The sequence below is a fragment of the Heterodontus francisci genome, chromosome 1 (genome assembly GCF_036365525.1).
Source record: "Heterodontus francisci isolate sHetFra1 chromosome 1, sHetFra1.hap1, whole genome shotgun sequence".
Taxonomy (NCBI): domain Eukaryota; kingdom Metazoa; phylum Chordata; class Chondrichthyes; order Heterodontiformes; family Heterodontidae; genus Heterodontus; species Heterodontus francisci.
This window is the reverse complement of record NC_090371.1, coordinates 269,483,221-269,508,702: the sequence shown is the minus strand read 5'-3', so window position 1 is coordinate 269,508,702 and position 25,482 is coordinate 269,483,221. Positions and strand designations below refer to the sequence as shown.

General features: G+C 43.2%; 1 protein-coding gene and 1 pseudogene across 3 annotated transcripts in view; one reads left to right on the top strand and one right to left on the bottom strand.

Moving 5' to 3' along the window:
- The window catches only part of LOC137376321 (thrombospondin type-1 domain-containing protein 4-like), a 448,955-nt gene that overhangs the window by 188,125 nt on the left and 235,348 nt on the right, over positions 1-25,482 (top strand). The gene's annotated exons all lie outside the window — the stretch shown is intronic.
- Positions 207-673, bottom strand: LOC137376330 (small ribosomal subunit protein uS19-like; annotated as a pseudogene).

The following is a 25,482-nucleotide window of genomic DNA, read 5'->3' as shown; positions in this document are numbered from 1 at the left end:
AGTTGGATGATGAGAATAGAAAGATAGACTTACATCTTGTGAAGAGAATTGACAGCAATAAGGGTGTAAGTGGGAAAGCAGGCAGGTGTGAAATGCCTTTATTTGTTATGTCGACTTTTATTCATTGAGAACACTGGGCTATAGGTTGTGTCCTTTCTCTGTCTGCTGGTTATCCTGTTTCACATCCTCTCTTTTTTTACTGGGATGAGTTTTATTAACACAGCCTTTCCATCGTAAACTGTTTACTTTAGAGGGATGAATCTGGAGGAGTGAGTGGCGCCGATACCAGGTCTGCCGTGCTTGACAGGCTTGTAGGTGATGGAGAACTCTCCAAGATAATGGCCAGTCATTTCAGGCTTGATTTCAACCTGGTTTTGCCATTGTACACACCACCCATTCTGCCAACCATCTCTGGGAGGATAACCATGTCACAAAGGTGAGTCTTGACAACCTCTGGTTTTTCCATTGGTGGAGCTTCTTTCTTGGTCTTGCGCAGCCTTTGCAGGAGGGACTGCTGTGTGCGGCGCAGACCTCTGTTCAAACGCCTCCGCTGACGGGCACAACACAACTGCATAAGTTGTTCATAAGACATATCAAGGAGCTGATCCAGGTCAACACCTCTGTAGGTAAATTTCCTGAAAGACCTTTTCTTCTGTTCTACTTGGTCAGCCATCTGCTGTACAGCTGCCTAAGGTGTTCAGAACAGAGGTGCTTCCTCTCCAACCATACCTTCATCATCATTCCCTTCACCTCCAGGGGTAACAAGTCTTTTGTCATTGTACCTTGCAATGTATTACAATGATTCTTGGAGACTCTTGCTGGGCTGTATTGCAGGGCTTCATCAGATTTATTTAGGTACCTAAGATGAGATTTAAAATGTCTATAGTCTGCTCTGTCACACTTCTTGAGTGGCATGGGCTTCATTATATCTGTTGTCTCCCTCTGTCTGCAAATATCTTGATAATTTATCAGCCATAGCTGCAGGAGATGTCCTTGATCACCATCAATCTTCCTGAAATATGGCTCTGAGTCAAAAGAACAGGCATGGTAGATTGTCGCAAGATGAATGTGTTATGACAGCTTTCTCGGTATCAGTCATTTACGTGCAGAATAATGTGATTAGCATTGTACACTTGCTTCACGTTTATTGAGTAAAAGCCCCTCCTGTTCATAAAAGTGAATGGGTTGTCATCATGAGTGCCACATGAATTCCAGGAATTGCTCCTAGCATCTGTGAGAATGCTGTCTATCTGGGTAACTTTTGTCATTCTGTTTCTCCTGTTCTGTTGGAAAGGACAGGAATTGCATGGCCCTCCTTTATAGGATATCAGTCACCTGCAGTGGTGATCTCATGTATGATTAATCTGGCAAAACTGCCTGAAAGGGGCCAGTTGCAAAAAAGTAAATGTATAACACTGGTGATGTTGACTGGTACAGACAGTGCTATTCTCCAAGTGGAAGCAGGCTGCAGGTCTTCAGCCAGCAGTTGAAATGTTTCCCCACAAGCCTCCAGGGTAAGGTGGGGGTTGCAGCTTTCTGAGAGACTAACGTTAAAAGTCTAAGTAAGACCTTCTTGGTTTGTATACCCTGGTGAGTGAGTATGTTTATCGAAAGAACAACTGTTTTATGTGATATCTCATGCTAGGTGCCTCCAATCTAGTCTCTCCATCTTCTCGTCATAACATAAGAATAGAGTGATTCCAAATGGGAAATCTACATCCCCAGTGAAAAATGCATATTCTGCAGAGTTGACTGAACAGGACAGTAAAAGTCCTAACAGAACTTTTAGAACACCAAACAGCTTAAATTAATATGGCAAAGTAAAAGCAAACTTTAGCTGTAGCAATCAAAATGACCTCATCTTTTTCTTAAATTTTGTTCAAACTCTTATTTTGTGCTTTAGAATGTTTTGCTGCTGAGAAACAAAATGGCAGATGAAAAAACATTTGAGCATTTTTTGGGAGTCCTGGAGGCCATATTATGCAATCAGAGTGACACCTAGACATAGGCAAAACCCATTATAAATGTGGGCATGAGAATTTATGACAGGAAAAAAGTGAAAAAAGCATGACAAGTTATTAAGTTGTACAAATAGAAATTGTGCAATTAGATAGGATTTTTAATGAGATATGGAAAAATGTATATACACAGGCAGTAAGATAAGTGAAGCTAATTAAGTTGAACTGCTCATAGTTGTCATTCTGCACATGGAATGATGTAAAGTCGGAGAAAAAGCATTAAAAAATTGTTCTTGTAACTGTGAGAAGGAAGCCTTTTCCCTGTAGTATTGTGTTCAGTCTTGGCCTTCAGGCTCATATTTGCTCTAGTCAGAGTTCTGACTCTCACTTCCCACTAAAAGTTTTGATTTATGTCAAGCTTTGGCTTCGATATTTGCATCAGCTGCAGGAAGTCTCTCCTGTGAGTTTGGTCATGGAGAGCACCTCTGCGGTCTAATCAGATTAGGTCTTTGTGCCATGCAAATATTTGTGTCTAGAAAATATTGTACTAAGCAATGTAAGGATTTCTTTCCATTTTTCAAGAAATAAATATGCATTTTCTTGCAATTAATAGGCACAAGGGCATAATAAATATTTTAATTTTGTTAATGTCTCAGTCCTAGCCTGCAGATAGACTGCAGCATTGCTGATAGGAGTATGGAATTTATTTTAATGCAAATTACAATGTGCTTTGAAAATGGAAGAAACCTCTGCTTTTAGCATTTATGAGTCACTATGTCAGTTCTGAAAACCTTGCATTGTAAGAGATTCCGTTCCCGTTCCCCCATACAATAGGTCTTGGACTCCAGGAATTACAAGAACAAAATGCACGCGACACAGGGCTTGGCTCAACCTCAGATTCTCTGTTTAATGAACTCACAAAACTTCCCCACCCCCAGTACAAACCCCTCTGTGATTTGACCAGAATTAACAACAATGCCTGACAGTACAAACCCCCGTACAGGTTGACTGAAATTTATAAAATACCTCACAACAGAAACCCCTTTTGGCTGAAACTTACAATCACCCACAAAGCTGGTCATTACCAGTGTTGATTGTAGGCCTGGATCTGGAGATGACCGGTCTCCGTCCTTCTTCTCCTGACTTCAGTGCCCGCACGCCGATCTCCTCCTCTTTTATGATGATTCATATCACCGGCACAGATCCTGTTACCATTCCGTTGAGTTGTCCGGTGCTTAGCACTTCTTTACCTTGGTTTATTCCATGCCCTGATTTAGATAGGACCGTACGGACATAGTCAATTCTTCTGCTGTTTACACAACGGAAAACAATGTGATCCTCTCCCCATGGTGAGGGTTACCTGGCTCCAAGGTTGACTGGGGTGTGAATACTCCTTTCATTCCTGGCAGGAACTAATTGTGCTATATATTGGCAATTGCCCTGTGCCATTGTCCAAAATAATGGCTCTCAGTCTCTTGATGAGCCAGAGTTTCAGTTAGCTCACCCCTCTGTGTCATAGAGCCATAGAGTTATACAGCACAGATACAGGCCCTTCGGCCCATCCTGTCTGTGCTGCCCATCAAGCACCTAACTATTCTAATCCCTGTGTGATACCGTTAACCCCTTAGTGTCTGTACAGCTCAACTCTGTGTGTGGTTTTGAGCTATTTTATATTCTTACAGCTCGGGGGTCATATCCTTCAGCATACCCAAAATTTGGTAGGTAGGGTGTAAACTTGACCTGGGGTTGGAATTTTAGACTTTGAATGGATGCACTGATTTTACATCACTTTTTAATTACTTTCAATGGAAATGATAATTGGGAGAGGTGTAACATGGGCTGTCAGTTCGCTGTGGTCCATTTTACATTATCATACAAGTCAAAATTACCCCTACTAATCCAGTTTATGACACTGTTAAACATGAATAACTTAGACCAGCAGCTGAGGAAGGATTATACTGGGATCGTAAAGGTGATATGCTGTGTTTTATAGATATAGAATACTTTTTATCAATTTTTAAATTTATCTTGGAGACTCCCACCTTCATTATGATGTCTCTCGAGTGACTGGCCTGGAATTTACTCAGAACTCGTGCCAAAAAAGGGCATAAATACAATGTAATGCTGATTTTTAGCACAAAAAGTTGAGGAAATCCACATTTGTGTGACCTACGACTGTTTTTATGTTGTGCCTGATTTTTGGTGATCTTTTGCACTGATTCAGCATAACCTCTGCCAAAACTCTCGGGCACACATTAATGTAACTGTCATCTCCATGCAAAGACCAAGGAACACTAACTTCCTGCATTTGCACCAGTTCTGAATGGGCTGTAAATTATTTTCTTTTTGAATTTTAGGGGCACCAGGGTCCAAAGTCACATTTCATGTGTTTTATGGTGATTTTTGTAAGAATTTTTAAAAAACATTCTCCTCACTGTGACCTACACTATTTTTTGCACATTTCAATGCATCTGCATAGCAAAAGAATAATCTGTATTAAAAACTGAAAAGCTTCCATTATTACATTTTCTTCCAAATGCAATGGGGTTGGAGTGCAAGAGTAAAGAAGTCTTGCTGCAATTGTACAGGTCTTTGGTGAGACCACACCTGGGGTACCATGTATAGTTTTAGTCTCTGCACCTAGGGAAGATACACATGCCTTAAAGGGGGCGCAATAAACATTCACTAGATTGATTCTTGGGGTAAGAGGGCTGTCTTATGAGGAGAGATTGAGTAGAAAGTGCCTATACTGTCTGGAGTTTAGAAGAATGAGAGGTGATCTCCTTGAAACATATAAGATTCTGAGAGGGCTTGTTAGGGTAGATGCTGAGAAGCTGGTTCCCCTGGCTGGAGAGTCTAGTCTCGGGATTAGGGGACAGACATTTCAGACTGAGATGTGGAGAAATTTATTCACTCAGAGGTTGTGACTCTTTGGAATTCTCTACCCCAGAGGTTTTTGATGCTCAGTTGTAAAGTATAGTCAAGGCTTTTTGGACTCTAAGAGAGTCAAGGGGTATGGGATCAGACGGGAAAGTGGAGTTGAGGTTGAGGATCAGCAATTATGTTATTAAAATGATGGAAGGGTTATATGGTCTACTCCTGCTCCTATTTCTTATGTTCTTATGCTGCGCCTAAGGTGCATAAGTGATCGTTTGATAACTTCAAACTTAATTTTCATACATAAAGAAGGTCTCAAAGAAGGAATATGGCACAAGTTCCATGCTTACCTCTGGCCCAGATTGCTTACACTGATTTTCACTTCTTTACAGTTTTCTAGCATTTGCTTATGAGATTAGCAATAAATGTTGTAAGTAATGGTCGGCAAGTTTGGCATAAAGTTGGCCTAACTTTCAGGAAATTCCAGGTCACTGATTCTTCTTTGGGGATTTTAGCTAAAAATGGAGAGGAAGGTTGCAAAATGTTTTCCTCAAGTGGATTCCATCTTTAGCATTTATTTTTTGGAGGAGGAAGAGGGAGTGGAACAGCAGGCAACCTGGGAAGCCAGACTTATAAGGAAGCACTGCAAGTTATCTAGATCCTCCTACAGCTACCCAGCCAGCAGGATGTGTAGCCCCAGAAGATAAATCCTCAATCTACCCATGGAGTTATGTGTCAGGCAGCCTCTTTTTTGCCTGTGGGATATTTGCAGAAGTTCCTGGATCTCCGTGATGCTATGCATTATAGAGAAGCAAGTATGTAGGCACATAGGGTGGCATTGTACTATGCCACCAGGCCTGCAATCTGACACACATCTTTGCAGAGTCTCTGCAGTATCCTCATATGGTTCCAATGTTCTGCAAGTGCTTATCTGTTCATGTCAGGACCCTGCAATCATTGAATGCTGAACAGCCATGTTTTGACATCTCCGAAGTCTCCCCTCAGGCACTTAATGTCCCATCCACAATACGTTACCGGTGGCTACCTCGTGAGTTGTGAATCATCCTATGTCAATTTCCAATCTAGAATATCTGTATCACTCTAACCTACTGGGTGAGTGTAAGTTGATAAGGTACATGATGATGTCGGGCAATTTCCGTTGGCGTTGCCTGTTGTTGCAGGTTCTGGCATTGGTTCGCCCTCTCTCTCTCTGTGCAGCCTTGGCATCATTTTTGTATCTGGCGTCTGTGGAGATATGGGGGAAACAATGAGCATCCTGGTGTCCAATTTTTCCTTCCTGTTTGCCTCATGTAAGGATCGCTCAGAGAATGAGCCCCAAAAAGAAAAAGAAAGTTCTGATCTTTGGCCATTATAATTTAGCACAAACTATCTGTAGGTGTAGATCCACCCACAACTGTCCCCTATGGCACAGGGTGAATGAATTGCCAGCTTTGTCTCCTCCTCCTCCTGCTGCTGTCCTTCTTCCTGTAGCCTGTCCTTCTGAGAAATTGTTTGTATTCTTTTCCTGCTTGAAGGATGCTTGTTATTGTCAGTCACAGACTGTTTCATTTTACAGCCACACATAAAATGTCGAAGTTTAAAATGGGCTGTCACTCGTATTGGCCAAAAAGGGATAACCATTACACATTTGCATCAATATCAATTTCAAAATTGCTGGATATAGCGTCTTGAGTGCTTTGTTTATTTCAGGCCAAGACAGTTGTGTTTACTCACTAGTTTACAGATTTCACTTCCATTAGATCTCCATTTCTTCTACAATTTAAAATGCAAACTTAGTATCACAGAAAAATATTACAAAGCCACATCTAGAATACAGGGGATAGTTGGTTGGAGGAAGCAAATTACAAGACAGCAACTCCATTAAGTAGCGTTTTATAAGTTGTGGTGGTGGAACTTCAGTTTGTTAGTACTGAACCCTCACATAAGGTCACTGCCACTAACTCTCTGCTACCCAACCAGTGCTGTATGTTACAGGAAATTTGTTTTGAATCTCTCCTGATGCTGTTTATTTATGTTGTTTTCGGCTGACGCTGAGTAATGATGCAAACTGACAGAAAACTGGTTAGTGAGGTAAAATACTGCCAGACATATTTTTTTCTCATATGTGAGTTAAAACAAATCTCCTTTATACACATACAAATTCTGTTCAAGAGCAACTAGCTGGAATAATTATTAATTTTATTCATGCCACCACATTATACATCACGCCATCACATATAGTGGGCATATTGCATTTGAACAAATGTGTCCACCGTAAGCAGTCGGGACTGTATTTCAGAAACCTCATCATCTCTTATGGAATTCCAACTGAATGTTTCAACAGTCGTCCATGAATTGCAGGACACTATCCATTTAATTGAAGTGTTCCATGTGCAGGTGTCACTGTAGATCATTTAGTTCCAGAAGATACTTTTTGTAAATGCACTTTTAGGGTAAATATAGGCTGACTGTCTGAAATGTACAGAATATATGTTAAAGGCAGCATGAATTCACCATATTTACTGTTGCTGACATTGTGAGGTCATTAAACTTTATCCTGGATTAGAGAGATGTTCTGTGGGTTAGGCAGTTGCCAGTTCCATCTATGTAATCCTGGCAGCTGGATTGGCAGGTGGCTTCCCGCCGACCCTTAATAGTCCACCTTCCCGCTCACCCCATGTGTAAAATTCAAGCAGAATCATACTTTAACCACTCTCGAGCAGTTTCATGCTCTCATCTCCCACATTCGTTTTTGCACTAAGGTTTGAAATTACAGCTGCTTGTACTGCCTTAAAAGCAGCATTTATGCTTTTACCAGAGCTTCCTCTCCCACCCCAGGGATTTGCTCTGCTGTTGTTCCACCCAGTAATACTTGAATTTGCTGACCCGGGAATCTAGAACAGGGTCATCAAATTGGAGTGCACAGGGGGAGCTGCAATGGGGTAGCTTTCAGAGTGAGGCTGTCTTACATTCACTTTTAAACTAGGCAGGGAAAAAAAGGTTTTTCAACAGAGATAAGGGAAAAAATAAATTATATTTTACATTGGTAAGAAATAAAATAAAGTATATAGAAAAGTATAAAAAGTACCTTCAAGTTATTGGAATAAATAAGTCTGGGTAAGTTAGCTTTTTATAGTGTTACTAGGGACAGGTGTTGGTCATTTGGCTTGTTATAGCATTGCATAAACATTACTCAGGTATGGGAAAGTGTTCCAAGGTAAAAAGATTTGTGACAGAGGAAGTAAATGTGACAACAGTGCACAAAAGTGCAAAACTGTTAACCTATTGTATAGCTAGATGTGCTTGTATTTTGCATTGTGCTGTTTCCTTGTTATTTGCTTTCTGTGGGAATATGAAACTATAATTGTAAACTTTAGTACGTTTTTGAAAGCTCATAAACAGCGTAGACTGAGACTGGACTCTGTGTCGCTGTCTCGTTTTACTGAGTTTTCCATGGACTGGTGGCAGGACGTTTTGAACTTGCATTTGAATCCAGTACTTTTTCTGGGATTTTGACGTTTTAACTGACTGGGGAGCACTTTACTGCTTCTAAACACCAGTTAATCTCTGCTCAGCTACTTGGTTGGTGCGGTGTGGGAATTCAGGATTGGTTTCTGGAAACATAAAGGCCAAATTTACAAATACTAGCTACCAGGAGACCTGCCTGCCAGGTGGCTGCCCACAGGTATTCAGATGTTCCTGGCACATTATCCAGTTTTTTCCATCTTTTAGGAAGGAGCATAGGAGCAGGAGTAGGCCATTTAGTTCCTCAGGCCTGTTCTGCTACTCAATTAGATCATGGCTGACCTGCATCCTAACTCCATCTACACACCTTGGTTCTGTAACCCTTAATATCCTTGCTTAGCAAAAATCTTATCAATCTCAGTTTTGAAATTTTCAATTACCCTAGCCTCACTAGATTTTTGGGGTGTGACTTCCAGATTTTCACTAGCTTTTGTGCGAAGAAGTGCTTCCTGACATTACCGCTAAACAGCCTAGCTCTAATTTTAAGGTTGTTCTTGCCTGTCCCACCAGAGGAAATAGCTTCTCTCAATTTACCCTACCAAATCCTTTAATCATCTTAAGCACTTCAATTAGATCACCTCTTATTCTATATTCAGGGAATGCAAGCCTAGTCAATGGAACCTATCCTCATAATTTAATTCTTTTAGCCCCTGTTTGCCTCTGCCAGTGAACCCAATATGCACAGCTGGTGGGTGTGTTGCCTGTAGCACGTATGCATTAAATTGGCCCTGTATGCTTTGGGTCTAGAAACTAAGACTCTCCACATCTGGTACAGAGACTCACTCATCAGGAGGCAATAATTAAGTGCAGAGGTCAGAACACTCGATTCATGATGTCACCCTCCCCCCATTCATTAAACACCATTAGCTGGTTACAATATACATGTCCAATTCGTGGTGCTGTGGCTTCTCCATTCTGTGGTGTCATTGAGCGCAACTTCATGCCTGCAGCAGGTTTTGGGTCAATTAGTGGCATGATGGTTACAGAATTACATGAATGCTGGAAAATAATGGTGCTGGAGCCACACAGATTGCAGTGCACAGGAAGTAAACTTCGCTGAAAAGGGGAAGAGCTATCACTATTTTGAGAAGAAAATACAAATGAATGCCCAGGCTGTTAATGGGAAGGTAGGAGGAGTGGAAAAACATAGAATCATTTAATTACAGTTGTTCTGTTTCCTGTCCCTTTGGAAGATGCAAAAGGACAAAGTTTGCGGTTGCTTGTCAGAGGGGGTCCTAACGGCTTTTTATAAAGTTACTGTCTCCTCCATATCATTCCAATGGTAAAGGATTCCTTCAGATCAGGAAAGATGTAGAATGATTGTAGAAAACCATAGACAAATGTTACCAATTAAATAGATACTTACCGCACACAAATTAAAGATGTGGACAGTACATACATAAGTTGAGCGCTAAGATTCATGCATTGAGGCAGAGACTGTGTAGCATCACGTAAAATAGAATTGGGTCAGTATTTAAAAAAGAAGACTGTAAAAGAATATCAGGAAAAGGCAGGGAAATGGGATTAGACTGCTCCTGTTGATGAGCTTATAGCAACACAGGTACAATGGATGGACTAGCTTCCTACTACAATTCACTGTGTAATGGGCAGTAATATGTGGGGATGATTTTTTTTACCTTCACTGCTTGGGAGAGCGAATCACCCACCCATTGCAGAACCCAGCAGATTTTCATTCTATTAAAATCAATGGTAAGGTGAAAATGTGATTGCCTGAAATAAGGACGAATCTGTTAAATTACCAGATGGCATTTTCTCTTATGTTCAGTCAGGAACAAATGATAAAAGATCGCAGAACTGAACTGAACACTATGTGCCCCGTGCTCATGAGACTATTTAGTACAAGGTTAATCGTACAAAATATGCTTAACTATGGATGCAAAGTTATACCAATATTAATGCATCTCTCTCTCCTGAAAAAAGACCCTCATCAGGGAATCGAGAGCGAGGGGACACAGTTTCAAAATAAAGGGTCTCCCTTTTAAGATGGTGATGAGAAGGAATTTCTTCTTTCAGAGGGTTGTTAATGTTTGGAATTCTCTTCCCCAGAGAGCAATGGAGGCCGGATCATTGAATATATTCAAGGCTGAGTTAGACAGATTTTATATTGACAAAGGAGTCAAGGATTCTGAGGGTTAGGTAGGCAAATGGAGATAAAGCCACAATCAGATCAACCATGATCTTAACAAATGATGGAGCAGGCTCAAGGGGCCAAATGGCCTACTCCTGCTCCTATTTCATATGTTCTTATGTAGAACACTCATGAACAATAACAGCAAAAGCTATATTAGATATACAGACCAGTTAGCTTAACATCTGTACTGGGAAAATGTTAGAAGCTATCATTAAAGACGTTATAGCAGGGCACTTAGAAAAATTCAAGGTAATCAGGCAGAGTCAACATGGTTTTGTGAATGGGGAAACAATTTATTGGAGTTCTTTGAAGAAGTAACATGTGTTGTGGTTAAAGGGGAACCGGTGGATGTACTGTACTTATATTTTCAAAAGGCGTTTGATCAGGTATCACATCAAAGGTTATTGCAGAAAGTAAAAGCTCATGGTGTAGGGCGTAAAATTTTGGCATGGATAGAAGATTGGCTAGCTAGGAATCAGTGCTGAGGCTTCAACATTTTACAATTTATATAAATGACTTGAATGAAGGGACCGAAGGTATGGTTGCTAATTTTGCTGATGACCCAAAGATAGGTAGGAAAGTAGGTTGTGAAGAGGACATAAGGAGGCTACAAAGGGATATAGATAGGTTAAATGAGTGGGCAAAGATCTGACAAATAGAGTATAATGTGGGAAAATGTGAAATTGTCCATTTTGGCAGGAAGAATAAAAAAGTATATTATCTAATTGATGAAAGATTGCAGAGCTCTGAGATGCAGAGGGATCTGGGTATCCTAGTGCATGAATCGCAAAAGGTTAGTATGCAGGTACAGCACATAATTAGGAAAAGTAATAGAATATTATCATTTATTGCGAGGGGAATTGAATACAAAAGTAGGGAAGTTATACTATGGTTATACAGGGCATTGGTGAGACCACATCTGGCGTACTGTGTACAGTTTTGGTCTCCTTATTTAAGGAAGCATGTTAATGCGTTGGAAACAGTTCAGAGAAGGTTTACTAGGCTGATACCTGAATGGGCAGGTTGTGTTATGAGGAAAGGTTGGACAGGCTAGGCTTGTATCCAGTAGAGTTTATAAGAGTAACAAGTGACTTGATTGAAACATGTAAGATCCTGAGTGGTCTTGACAGGATAAATTTGGAAAGGATGTTTCCTCTTGTGGAAGAATCTAGAACTAGGGGATCACTGTTTAAAAATAAGGGGTCACCCATTTAAGACAGAGATGAGGAGAGATTCTTGATAAGCAAGGGGGTGAAAGGTTATCGGGGTAGGCAGGAATGTGGAGTCGAGGTTACAATCAGATCAGCCATGATCTTGTTGAATGGCGGAGCAGGCTTGAGGGGCCAAGTGGCCTACTCCTGCTCCTAATTCATGTGTTCGTATGTTATTCTAAAGAGCAATATTCTGATAATTACAGTTTAACTAACAAATTTACAATCTCATAGCTCTACCACTCTTCATTGCTAATATTGTAGGCTTGGTATTCATTGTGTTGATGGAAATTTTACATTTGCAGAATCAGATCATTAACGTTTGCTACTAGCCAGCATCTTTATTGCAGAATGGGGTCAGATTGTTACCCCTGAAATGTAGCTTCTCTTTCACATGTCTTAGGTTTCAGAAGTCAACTTGCTGTCGGGAGGTATGTCTTCATTCAATATGCCAAACTTGAGCTGGTGAGCTGTCCAGTATCTCACTTAATATATTGTGCCAGTAAAAAAAGAACAAAGTGTGGGTCTGTGTCAGATTCATGTGTTTTTCCTGGAAGTGTTTTTTGTAATTTTAACAGCATTCTCTGTCTTGTTATTTGATGCCTTGGTGAGCTGGTGCTATGACTGAACTCATATTGTTGCTGGAATTTCCTGAAGTACAATGCTGGTCCATTGATACAACCTGGAATATCACAAAGAGCAAGGTGTGCTTTCGTCTTAGAAATGACCTTTCCCTTTTGTTATTTAGACAGCTGGCCTATTTAATAGAAATCAGAGTAATAGGCAGAATGTATGAAATAGTGTGTTCCAACTGCTTCAAGCAGATCACACCTTATTTTCTTCAGGAGCTTTCTGATGTTTTGTGGTTAATAAATAGGTTATTTTGATGTTTGGTTTGACACCTTTATTGCATGTCTGTGTGTCCTTCTCCATCATAGGCCAGTACATCACTTCAACAGCTCTCCTTGGATTCCGATGTGACTTATGAAACTTTGTCTTTTCTCTCATTCAGAATGCTATTACTGCTCAATGTCCCTTGAATATCAATCCATCCTGTCTGTTGAGTTGGGCACAAAATTTGGCTCCATAGCCACCTGTTTTTTCGGGGCTACAAGTACTATTTTGTCTCCAAAATGGTGTCCATGGTGCCCGCACACTCTTCTCATGCTAGCCACTCCAGATGGCATTGTGGTGAGGGTGTTAGCACAAGCTCAAGAGTGTTTGCCAGAAGTATACAGAGTAGGGAAATTGGCATCAATCAGTGTATAATGCTAATTTGACATCAACACTGCCATTTTGGAGCCCAACGCACCAGCTGATGCCCTCTCTTAACCTTGCACAGCTGAACATGAGTTCAGAAGCAGGAAGAACCCCCACCAGCACTGCTAAAGAGATCATCAACTGCTTTCTGGTTAGTTGCTGATTGATATCTGCTGTCTCTTGCTGCGATTCTGCAAGTGTTTGGTGGGTTCCAGAGTTGTTTAAAGTTGCTGAAGTCTACAGGGAGTGATGTGGCTGTAGGATTTTGCTCTGACTTCAAGGATTATACACAAACTACTTGCTCCCAGACACGTGTAATAGTATTCATCCCCCTTGGCCTACAGCATGATGGGGAGAATGAGAAGAGGCGTCACAGAGTAGGACAAGCTGCCGGACGAGGAAGGAGGGGGAGGGAGAGAAGAGCTCTCAGCAGGAGGCCATATCTACCCAGGGTGTTCAGGGAGCAATTCTCCTCGACTTGAACCTTAGCGAGCAACAATGTAGCAGACATAAAAACAAGAAATACTCAGCAGGTCTGGCAGCATCTTTGTAGAGAGAAGCAGAGTTAATGTTTCATGTCAGTGACCCTTCATCAGAACATTTCCTTCCGCTTCACTAAAAAGGTGCTTACTGAAATCTGCCATCTGCTGTAAAGGCCTGCTCGGGTCTGCAAATGAAACCCGACCCGAGCCCAACAGAACCACATCTGACCCGAGCCCGACCAGGCCTGAGTCCTTTCATTTTTTCCCTCACCCAACCGACCCGACCCGACCATCAGTTAACTTAGCTTTCGTTTTTCACTTTGTTGCTTATCTGCACAAGCTTAAAAAAACTGTAACTAAACTATCGTTCAAGTCCAAAAAGTGCATTAACATTGGAGCCACGTACCGGAGGTGGTGATAGTGTGTCCGACCCAGCCTGACCCGACCCGAGCTCGAATGCCAGACCCAGAAGAGCAACCTGACCCGACCCGAACCCGACACATCGTCAGGTCAGGTAGCCATGCTCTAATCTGCTGCAGTCACAACCGCAGCCACAGAGTAGGGGGAGGGCTTCATTGCCAGTGACTGTGAAGGGGACTGTAGTCATGAACTTTTGTGTGTCTCATTCTTTTCAGGCTGGAGCTGGAGATATTTGCAATATCTTGCAGTTTGATGGCCATTGTTGCATGAGGAAGGTCACTGACACTTTCTATTCAAAAAAGCCTGAATACATTTCAGAGAAAAACAGAAAATGTTGGAAATACTCAGCATCTGTGGCGAGAAAAACAGCGTTAACGTTTCAGGTCTGTGTGACCTTTCATCAGAACTGTTAAAAGTTAGAAATGTAATAGGTTTTGAGTAAGTGAAAGTGGGGAGGAGGAAGAACAAAAGGGAAGGTCTTTGATAGGGTAGAGGACTTGAGAGATTGAATGACAAAAGGTTTCATGGTGCAAAGCCAAAGGGAGTGGTAATGGGACAAGTAAAGAAACAAAAGCTGTGTCTGGATGAGGTGTGAATGGCAGGAGAGCAACCAACCAAACACAAAGTAAAGGGATTAAGAAAGAAACAAGGCCTTTGGGGGGAGGGGGAGGTGAAAATGAACCAGCAAAAAAAACATGAGAAAAGAAAAAATGGGGCAGAGATTTTGATCTAAAATTATTGAACTCAGTGTTGAGTCCCAAAGACTGTTAAGTGCCCAGTCGAAAGATGAGGTGCTGTTCCTCGAGCTTCCATTGAGCTCCATTGGAACACTGTAGCAGGCCAAGGACAGAAAGGTCAGAGTAGGAGCAAGGTAGAGAAGTGTAATGACAGGCAACGTGAAGGTCTGGGTCGTACTTGTGGACTGATTTCATTCTCTCTTGCCAGAGAGAAGCTATTGGGGTGAGCACATGGCTTTTTGAGGATTGCAGATTTCCTCATGGTACAGGGTGCCATTGACTGCATGTATATCGCTTTTCAGGCCCTGCATGTCAACTCTGAGATGTATCACAACATGAAGGGATTTCAGTCCCTCAACATCCAGTTGGTGTTGACCATACGCAGTGTTTCATGTAAGTCTGTGTCTTATATCCTGGCAGCAGACATGATGCCTTCATTCTGCAGCAGTCTGCAGGGATAGGCACCAACATGTTGCACCACGGACATTTGACAAAATTATTGACTCAGCCATGGGCATGGGGCAATTAAGCTGTATATAAAGTGTATAGCCAACCTAATGCCATCAAAACACAGTCTGATTTAAAACGCATTTCTCTCTATTTAGTGAGATATCTGACACTGTTTTTGCTTGCACAAGTAGTCAATGTCTGCCCGCACTCTTGATGTAGCGATGCGGAGAATCCAAATAGATGTCCATCTGTCAGGAGTGATCGTGATCTCTCTCTCTCCCCTCTCACTCTCTCTCTCTCCCTTTCTGTGTCAGTCCCTATTCCCTCTCTGTGTTAATCTCTCACACCTCTCTCTCTCCATATCTGTGTCCATCTCTCTCCCGCTTCTCTCTCCCCCCCTCCTCTGTGTCCATCCCTCTCCCCCTCTCTGTCTTCCCCTCTCTCTCCCATCTCTCTCTCTCCTCCCTCGCCCTCCCCCTTCTTCTTCTGAAACTCTAGAAAGCTTGTTATGGAAGGATAATGCTGGAGCCTATCTTCACTCAGTTCCACATTTATTGTACAGAGTAAAAGGATTACAAACATGTAGCTCCTCACTCAAAACCCTCCACCAGTTTCAGTAAGTGTCTGCTTATAATTGCTGAAGTAAGACCCCAATTAACACCCTCCACCTGCATATATTCAAGCAATTGATATACAATTAACAGATTAACACCTCTCCTTCTCTCTCTTTCCACCCTCCTGTCCCTGTCTTCCCTCTCTCTTCCCCCCCCGCCCTCTCTCTATCCCCCCTCCTCTTTTTCCTCCTCCTCTCTCTCCCCTCCTCTCCCTTCCTATCTCCCCACTCTGCCCACTCCCTCCCCACCCTCCCTCATCTCCTCTCTATCCCCCTCTCTCCCCACTTTGCCCAAATCTCTCATCCCTCTCTCCCCACTTTCTCCCCACCCTCCTTCCCCCCTCTCCCCCTCTCTCCCCACCCTCACTCCCCTCTCCCTCCCTACCCCTGCTCCCTCCTTCTCTCCCCTCCCCCCCTCCCCCCCGACCATTGCTGGGAGCAGGAACAGCAGTTTCTGAACTTCGAACAGATTTGGGTTTTCCGGCGGGCTTTAAAAAAAATCAGAACCTGCCAGAAAACTCCGAATCTGTCCGAACTTCAGAAACTGCTGTTCACGCTCCCAGCACCTGTCAGCTATGAAACTAGGTTGCCATGTTTTTTGCAGCCACTCTGGTTGGAAAGAAGAAGCCAATGGAAAATTTTTCATCCCTGAAATGACCAGTCTTGAACCTCAAAATGTTTACCATGGATACTGGTGTCCATCTACGGACATGTTGCCAACCCCTGCAGCTGTGCCATCTGCAATTGAGCTACCACAACAAACCAGAGGGTGACTACTGGGTGACAAGAGCTATCCTTTGATGGCATGGCTCATGACTCTGCTATGCAACCCATGCACATGTGGGCAGCACACACATAGTGAAAGCCATTCTGCCACATGAAATGTTATCAAGCAGACCATTAGGGGCATAAACAACCCTTCCACTGCTTGGACCATTCTGGAGGAGCCCTGTTGTACTCAGCAGAGTGCACGTCAAGATTTGTGGTGGTCTGCTGCATGTTGCACAACCTCGCCAGCATGCGGGTCAGCCCTTGTCACCATCTATATGGCAACGCGCTGAGGAGGTGGAGGTGCATAAGGAAGAGAGCAAGCAACAAACACAGTTCTTTTCTAGCAGGTGGACAACTCATCCAACTACAAAATCAGTAAACACAACCACAATTCCCCATTCACTATCAGTTCTACACCCTACCTCTTCTCTGTTACTGACTATCACAGCATCCACTTGGCCACAATGCAAAAATAAAGGGCAACAAAATAGAAACATTTCAAACAATTTATACATCGTTGCATACAAATGTCAACTAATCATACTTGTGCATTCCCTTAATTCCTGTCCGCCATGTGTCTTTGCCTGTCCTTAGTGCTCCTATGTAGTGGTACACCAGTAGCTGGTCGAAGAATTTCAACAGGGGAGACTGCAGATGACCTTGCAGGATGACCTTGAGCAGCACAGGGCCTAGTTTCGGACTGCACTATCTTGGCATTGATGGCAGCAGTCTGGGCTGGCTGACAGGCAACAACAGGGCACTGGTGGAGTGGCAATGGTTTGAGCCACTGCCACTCCATGGGGGCAGCGCCTCAACAATCCTAATGCTTTGGGAGACATATTGCTGAATTGCTGTGACACCCAGCAAGTATCTTTGAACACTGGAATCTGCAGCCAAGATGGCAGCAATGTAAACTTGTGTAGTAGCAAGCTGATCTTGCAAGAGAGCAGCCTAAGCTTACATGACTTGAGTTTAAACTTCCACTGCAGCACCCAGGCATTGAGTGGTTTCTGCTTGTGCTGCAATGGAAGCTGAGATATTGGCCATCGCGGTTGGGTCTGCAAGTCTGCTAAGGGAATTGGCCACCACTTTCATGCTGGAAACGATGGCTCCAAGCTCTGGACAAAATCCTGTGCTAAGTTGGTATCAGACATCTCCATGCTCCTTAACATTAATGGCTGGCTTTCTAGTAGGCCTACCAATGCACCCATCATTTCATTGTGCATATCCATCAGCCTTCTTCTGTAGACCACTCCATTGAAGTCCTTATCTGAGCTCTCTGCAGCAGAACTCATGTGCAACCTCACCCTCTGGTGAGTTGGCACCTGTGCTACTATTGTCCCCTGCCCTGGCTGCAGGCCACTTGTGCCTGGTATCTCATCATGTGCAGATCCCACCTCTAAGCTTTCCTCTATAGTGTGCGCAGTGTCAGTATTTGAGCTGTTGGCTGTGAGTATGAGAGTAAGTAATGTTGTTTCTTCTTCTTCATTGTCTTTCATCTCTTCCATCTCTTGCTTTTTTACCTGTCTGGCCAGGTGGCAGTTCTTGGGTATCTTAAGGGAGAACAACACAAGAGTGGGGCTGTGTTGAACAGAGCTGGGGGGAAGGGGGATACGCAAGAGATACAGGCTTAGACCGTCTGCAACTTGTAAATAAGATGAGATTGTGAGATGAGGGGGAAATGAGATGTGAGCTGAAGGATTAGGTATGAGCGTACCATCATCTCCAGTGGTTTCAGCCAGCCACTGGCCACAACCTCAGTCATGGCCACTCCCATGATGGCCAGAACTGTCTCCTCCATGAACGTAAGGACATGCAGCCATGCTTGCACCCGCTGGTTGGGTGCTGCTGCCTCTGGTTATGCGCCACCTTGTCTTCAAAGTGAGAGGAAAGTGTATTAGTGACTGCGGTGCAATGTGTTTGGGTGATGTGACTGTCATGGTTGAAAGATTGCACACATGCCAGCCAATGAAATGTGGGTGTGAGGCTTACGGCAGTGCTATGTGGGTGAGAGTGAGGTGAAACTATGAATGTTGGGTATGAGTCGTGATTGGTAGAGATTGTTGGTAGATGAGTGATGGGGGTGTGGTGCTTGAACAGTTTCTGGGGCTTGGTAGGATAAGCCATTTGAGGATACATTTGCTGACCATGACCACTCATGTGAGGTCATTGAACTTTTTTGCAGCACTGTGTTCAGATCTTCAGAGCTGGACTCCTGGAATTGAGTGCCACTGTTATCCGGTCCCACTGCCTTTGTACAGTTTGTCTGGAGGGCACACTGGTCCTCTGTAAATAGATGACTCTTCTCTTCCTTTCCACCTCCTGAACCAAATCTTCCGGTGCAACATTGGAAGATTTTGTAGACCGCCTGTGCCATGTTGTGGCATTCTTGTGTCTTTCCCCCCATCAAAATCATTTTTAGAATGATTTCCGGCACGTGCTCCAGCCAAAATGCAGCCAAGATATGAGGCAAAGCCTGACTTTAAGTAGTGCAGGCTAATATAGTGCTGGCCTCTCACGATTTTGCGGCCTCTGCTCAGGCCTGCACTGTGAACGCTAAGCACTGGCTGCATGCTACCATCATTTAAATTAGCAGGCAGCATGACATTTGCAAAGGGCATGGGTAAATCCCTCATCACAATCCCCACGCTCATTTTCAGGGGTTACCAAATTTTGCAGCATTTGTCTCTATTATTAAATGTGTACTTTTGAAGATGTAAGATCATTAATACTGTGGAACCCTTTGAGTGCACAAATTTGATGAGGTTTTAAGATAAATTCAAATGGTTTGTGACCACTTTCCACAGTGATTTTCTTTCCAAAGCCATAATGGCCAATGTCGACGTGATTCCCCTGTCCAGGTGGGGCGGTAGTGTCTCTAAAATTAGAGTGCTGGATAGTCCAATGCAAGATTGCGGCATCTGCATCAGAACAACCTCAGTATCAGCCGTCATCTGCCTCAAATTGAGCATTCTCTGTGCCACTTTTCCCACACAGGTAACTAGTATAGCAGTTCTGACAACGTTTGGCTTTTTAACGGATTGTGATGCAATTTTGTGATTTTCCCATGCTCTTGTGAAGCTTTTCCAACTGCTGGCAAGGTTACTTGCACTCTCCGTTTTTCTACGAAAGGTACATTCTGAATAATAGATTCATAAAACTGAACACTCAACGCTGAACATTGTAATTTTCCATTTTAAAATGGCTTTTCAGTTGATTCAGTCACACAGAGTAGGATAGAGTTAAGGAACCATAGAATAGTGCCTGGATTCCATCAGTTCACAATAAAGTTAGATACTTAGCACGTGGAACTATAGGAAGCTTAACTTTCCAGGCTTCAAATTTTCTGGGCCTTTCATCTGTTTCTTTTAAAACCTTACAGTAGGTTCAGAGTGAGGTATTTCTAATTCTCACACTATGTGGTGTTCGTTATTAAGTTCAGTTACTAACAAGCTGGGAAAGACTGCACAGCCTCAACACAAGCAGCAATTTGACAAAGAGAAACTCCTGGCCTTTCAGGACAAGACACCAAATTCTACCTCAAATTGTGGGAAACTGGATCTTTTGAAATGACGGGTGGTCACCAGCACTCCGTAAAGGCCTTTCCTAAGGCATCCATGGAACTCTTGCCAGCTATCAGTTGGAAAGAGTTTTATAGAGTTATAAAGGCAAATTGCCATAATTCCAGAGGCATAATTCCAGGGGTAGTCCAGGAATCCCCAGACACATCTCCTTGATATTGGGGAACAAGTGGATGATTAACCCTCTCTTCACCAGCCCCCCCCACACCCCACCCCTACCCCCATTCAACAATTAGTAAATGGCCAATTCTAACAAACAGGACAGAATCCTCATTTCAGATCCCCTGACCAGACATCTAAGGGGAGATGGAGCTGATTTTCATTGGAATTTCAGGCCCATGGTCTACATTCATCTCAAGTCCAGTGTTACTTCAACAGTCCTACTATAACTACTGTGTAAATCAGTATTACTGAAATATAGAATTCTGCCGCTGATTGGAATTGTCACCAACCTCAGAACTGTCAGTAGAAAGTGAAAAACGGATTGAAAAATGGCTTACACCCTTCTCTGATGGGTGCATGGCAACGCTAAGTGAGTCAAAGGACAGGCTCTCATTGATGACAACATTTGTTTGCTTCTCTGATGACCTTTGAATGCCAGAAGCTGGGCCTAACAGGTGGCCACTGTGTCCAGCGATTGAACTGGGCAAATGTGGGAAATAGCAGAGGCCGTGTTTCACTGTTGTAGTGTCCATTATTAAGTTCAGTTGCTAACAGGTTAGGAATGGTTACAGAGCTTCAAAGCATGTTTGGATATATCAAAAATAAAACAAAAGCTTCAGCATTAAAAAGAATGCCCTGAAAATCCACAGGCCAGATAGCATACTCTTGGCAACCATCAGCAGAAGAGCAATAATAAATGTCTCTGATGGGTTCTTTGGGAGGAACACTTTGGGAGAAGCACAATGCGTTGCAGTCAGTCCTGCATTGCATGTTTTCAAGAGATTAATTTGTAATATGTTACTATCATGAGATTTGAACAAATTCTTTTTAACGCTGAAGTTTTTGGTTTATTTTTGGTATATTCAAACAAGCCCACAAGCACGTACAAAATGCAAGCCACTTTGTCTAAAATCAGACTTTCTATTTTTAAGGTTCAATTCATCAGGACTGTGAAATTTGTTGGGAAAATCTGGACTGAGCTAGTTTCACTGTAACATTACATTTTAAACACAACGTACTCCTTGAACTAGTCCAAACTGAACCTGAACCTGGGGTAACAAGGGGTTATAATTTTCATCAAACCAAAGTTGGAGGGTAATTTGTCTTTGGTGACATCTCATGCTTGCTCGGGAGAACAGCGGGTGCTCAGTTACCAGCTGATCCTTTACAGTTCCTGACTTGCAAAAAGCATTGGAGAAAAACGTAAACTTTCTGTGGCTGAGGCACATTTCTGTTTAACACAATATCAGAGGCGGAATCAATAATTTTATTCTGTGGGGACAATGACTCAGACATACCAAGGTTAAACATTCTGAACTGTTCTACACTAAACAGTTACAGAGCTTTTGATGAATTAATAGCATTTTTATATGCAGAAACCCTCCTTAAGTCAGCTTCAAGTAATTGTCTGAGTGCAAAAAAACTGAACTGGCCTTGGAACTGGTACATGTGCAACAGGGGAGCTATTTCCCCTGGTGGGTGACTCCAGAACATGGTGGCATAGTTGTAGAATCGAAGCTAGTCTATTTCAGAATGAAATCAGAAAGTACTTTTTCACACAAAGAGTAGTGGAAAACTGAAACTCTCCAATCCAAAAGGTTGTTTATACTGTGTCAAATAAAATTTTAGAAACTGATTGATAGATTTTTGTTAGGTAAAGGTATCAAGGGATATGGAGCAAAGGTGGCTAAATGGAGTTGAGAATCATAGAATCATAGAAATTTACAGCATGGAAGGGGCCATTCGGCCCATCGTGTCCACGTCGGCTGATAGGTAGCCATCCAGCATAATCCCACTTTCCAATTCTTGGTCCGTTGCCTTGTAAGTTACGGTACTTCAAGTGCATATCCAACCAAGTACTTTCTAAATCTTATGAGGGTTTCTGCCTCTACCACCCTTTCAGGCAGTGAGTTCCAGATCCCCCACCCTCTGGATGAAAAAACCTCCCCTCAAATCCCCTCTAAACCTCCTACCTCTTACCCTAAATCAATGGGGCCTTCCTATCCACTCTATCTACACCCCTCATAATTTTATACACTTCAGTTAGGTCTCCCCTCAGCCTCCTCTGTCCCAAAAGAAAACATCCCGAGCCTATCCAATCTTTCCTCATAACTAAAATTCTCCACTCAAGGCAACACCCTCGTAAATCTCTTTTGTACCCTTTCTATTGCAATCTCATCTTCCTGTAGTGAGGTGACCAGAACTGTATGCAGCACTCCAACTAGTATTTTATACAGTTCCAGCATAACCTCCTAGTCTATGCCTCATCTAATAAAAGCATGTATCACATATGCCTTCTTAACCATCTTATCTCCCAGTCCAGCCACCTTCAGGGATCTTTGGACATGCACTCCAAGGTCCCTCTGTTCCTCTACACTTCTAAGTATCCGACCATTTATAATGTATTCCCTTGCCTTGTTAGCCTTCCTCAAATGCATTACCTCACACTTCTCTGGATTGAACTTCATTTGCCACTGTTCCGTCCACGGATTAGTCCATTGATATCTTCCTACAGTCTACAGCTTTCTTCTTCATTATCAACTACATGGCCAATCTTTGTATCATCTGCAAACACCTTAATCATACCCTCTACATTCAAGTCCAAAGGAACCCCACTGGAAACAGCCTTTCAGTCACAAAAACACTCATCGATCGTTACCCTTTGCTTCATGCCTCTGAGCCAATTTTGGATCCAACTTGCCCCTTTGCCTTAGATCCCATGGGCTTTTGCTTTTATGGCCAGTCTGCCATGTGGGACCTTATCAAAAGCCTTGCTAAAATCCTTATAGACTACATCAAATGCACTATCCTCAATGACCCCCATTACCTCCTCAAAAAATTTAGTCATGTTGGTCAGACACGACCACCCATTATCTAATTAAGCGGTGGAATAGGCTTGTGGGGTTGAATGGACAACTCTGTTCCTTCTTTCCTATGTTTTTTTTATCACAATTACCAGCTTACCTTTTTACCAATTGCTAAATAAAAGAAAAAAAAGTATTGAACAAGACAATGCCAAGCAGTGCACTTTAAACACAAATTCAGCCGCCTGTACAAACATTGAACCAGATAGGGATGGAAAAGCAGAGCAAAAGCTTTGGAAGTTGGCAAGGGCAAAGCCGCACAGCCACCATCAGATTCACTATCCTACCAAGTGAATGCTAAAAGACTTGGTTTTGACACAGATAGAGCCAAAGGCCTGCCCCAACTCCTGACCTCAGCAAGAGCAACATGGCTGCCAACCAGCTACGAGCCGTGCCAAGTGAAACAAAGGGATAGTTTCAGATTAGGGTGAAAATAGGATCCTGTAGGAGTAGCAACTTCTGCCATGTCAGAATTCCTCTCTCTTTCTCAATCTTGAAATAGAGCCACACCTGAGCACTACAAACAAGAAGCATTCACTCAACAACAGACTCTGCTGGCTGAGAAGTAAAGATGTGCAGTAGGAACAAAAATGCACCTCACAAGTATTGGTGCTGTCACTCCTGTGACTAGTACTCGCAGCTCCTGATTTCTATTGCCATATCTACTCTTTACTCCTCCCTGGGGCATGAGTAAAATTCTGGAATGTAGGGCTAGATTTTTAAAATGGGTTTGAAATCCTGATGTCCGGATAATTTCTGGGTCCCAACCTCATATCTCAACTGCATCGCTCACACAACGTTATTTTGATATGCTAATGCCCTATTTGGGCAAGGGGTGAGCTCAGCTCCCAATTAGTGGCCCTGAGCGTACCCAGGAGGCTGGAGCTGCCTGCACAGCGCGAGTGGCAAAGGCAGACGGCAGCCATGGTGGGACCTGCCGCTGCTTTGTTGAAGAGAGCAGGCAGGTCCTTAGAGGGCAGCAGCATACAAGAATAAGACAGTGTTCAAACACCTAACCCTGAGGTAATGTGCCTGATCCGGTTCAAGATCCCCGAGGGCCCCATCATTTTGAACCTCAAAAAAAAGTTTCCCTTCGCCCCACTGTGAACCTGATAGCTGTGCACTAAAGCACACCAGACTGTTCGAGTTTGCCGGAATCACATCTGAAAATTGCAGTCGCGATCTCCCCGGCCCCTTAACAAGCTCCTCTAGGAGCTTAAGGAGCCGTTAATTGGAGACGAGTGGGTTCCCCGTTCCCTCCCCCCACCCTCACTTTAAAAATTGGAGTCTGTCCCAGAGGCATCAGGATCCAGGTCCTCCGGGACTTTGATTTTTAAATTATGTCCACACCCGGTCCTGATCCCGCCGGCATCTGAAAATCCGGCCCATAATTTCACCACTAATTTATCTCAGCAAATTCTGACAGCATCTCTGCCCAAAAGAACTGGGAGCCTGGAATATTGTTTGCAACCTATCAGCAAACCCCCAGGCACAATATCCACGGCTCCAAAGAAAATGGCAGCAGCCTGTTAAAGGAAGGAAGGACTCACTGCCCTCAAATCAAACACTCCCAGGACTGACAGCAGCAGTGAGGATATCTCAACTGCACACATTAGCACCCTGAAGCTTGGTTGCCAATATGAGCCCCACTCGTCCAAAACCCTGCTCTTTCTGTTTTTCTGTCATCAGTAAACTTGACCAGTTTATAGCTGGTTTCAATATCCAGGTCATTTATGTAGATTGGAAACAGGAATCTTTCAAGCACTGACCCCTGTGGCACTCGCCCCAGCCTGGTATTACACCTCTCACAAATAATCTCTGTTTTGCTTCCCAGAGCAAAGATACCCAGACATGTTCAATTTGCACACTGATCTCTGTGTTTCAATTTTTGATCCTTGCTCCCATTGAGTGAGTGTCTGCATTGGTACTGTAGCATTACTGAAGTAACTCTTATTTTCTGTTCACTTCAGAACAGCCCCCCCCACTCACCCCCCCCAACGCCCCCCCCCACCCGCCTCCACCACCACCCCGAGTGTTGGGCAGCATTCCCAACTGGGGGAGTAGTAGTGGTAGTAAGTGGAGACTGGTTACCTGTTTCCCTCCTATTGACAGAGGTGCTCTGTACCTGGCAAGTAGAAGGTTAAGAGAGCAGAGCAGTTTCTCATGGCCTGGTTGTGTTTGAGGCTCACTGGGGAGGTGGAATTACTCTGAGCACCATTTAAAACGTAGGTTCTTCATTCGCTGAGGTAAACATTTGACTTTTGCACTCCCGTTGGAGTTTCAAGGCTGGGAGCACATATTGAGAATTCAGGTGTGTGTCAGTCTGCAGGCCGAGCACATTAAAGAGAAAATTTACACCATAGTAAGGGGAGCATTGCTTCCCTGATGTGGACATCAGCTGCTCCTAGTCTGTCATGTT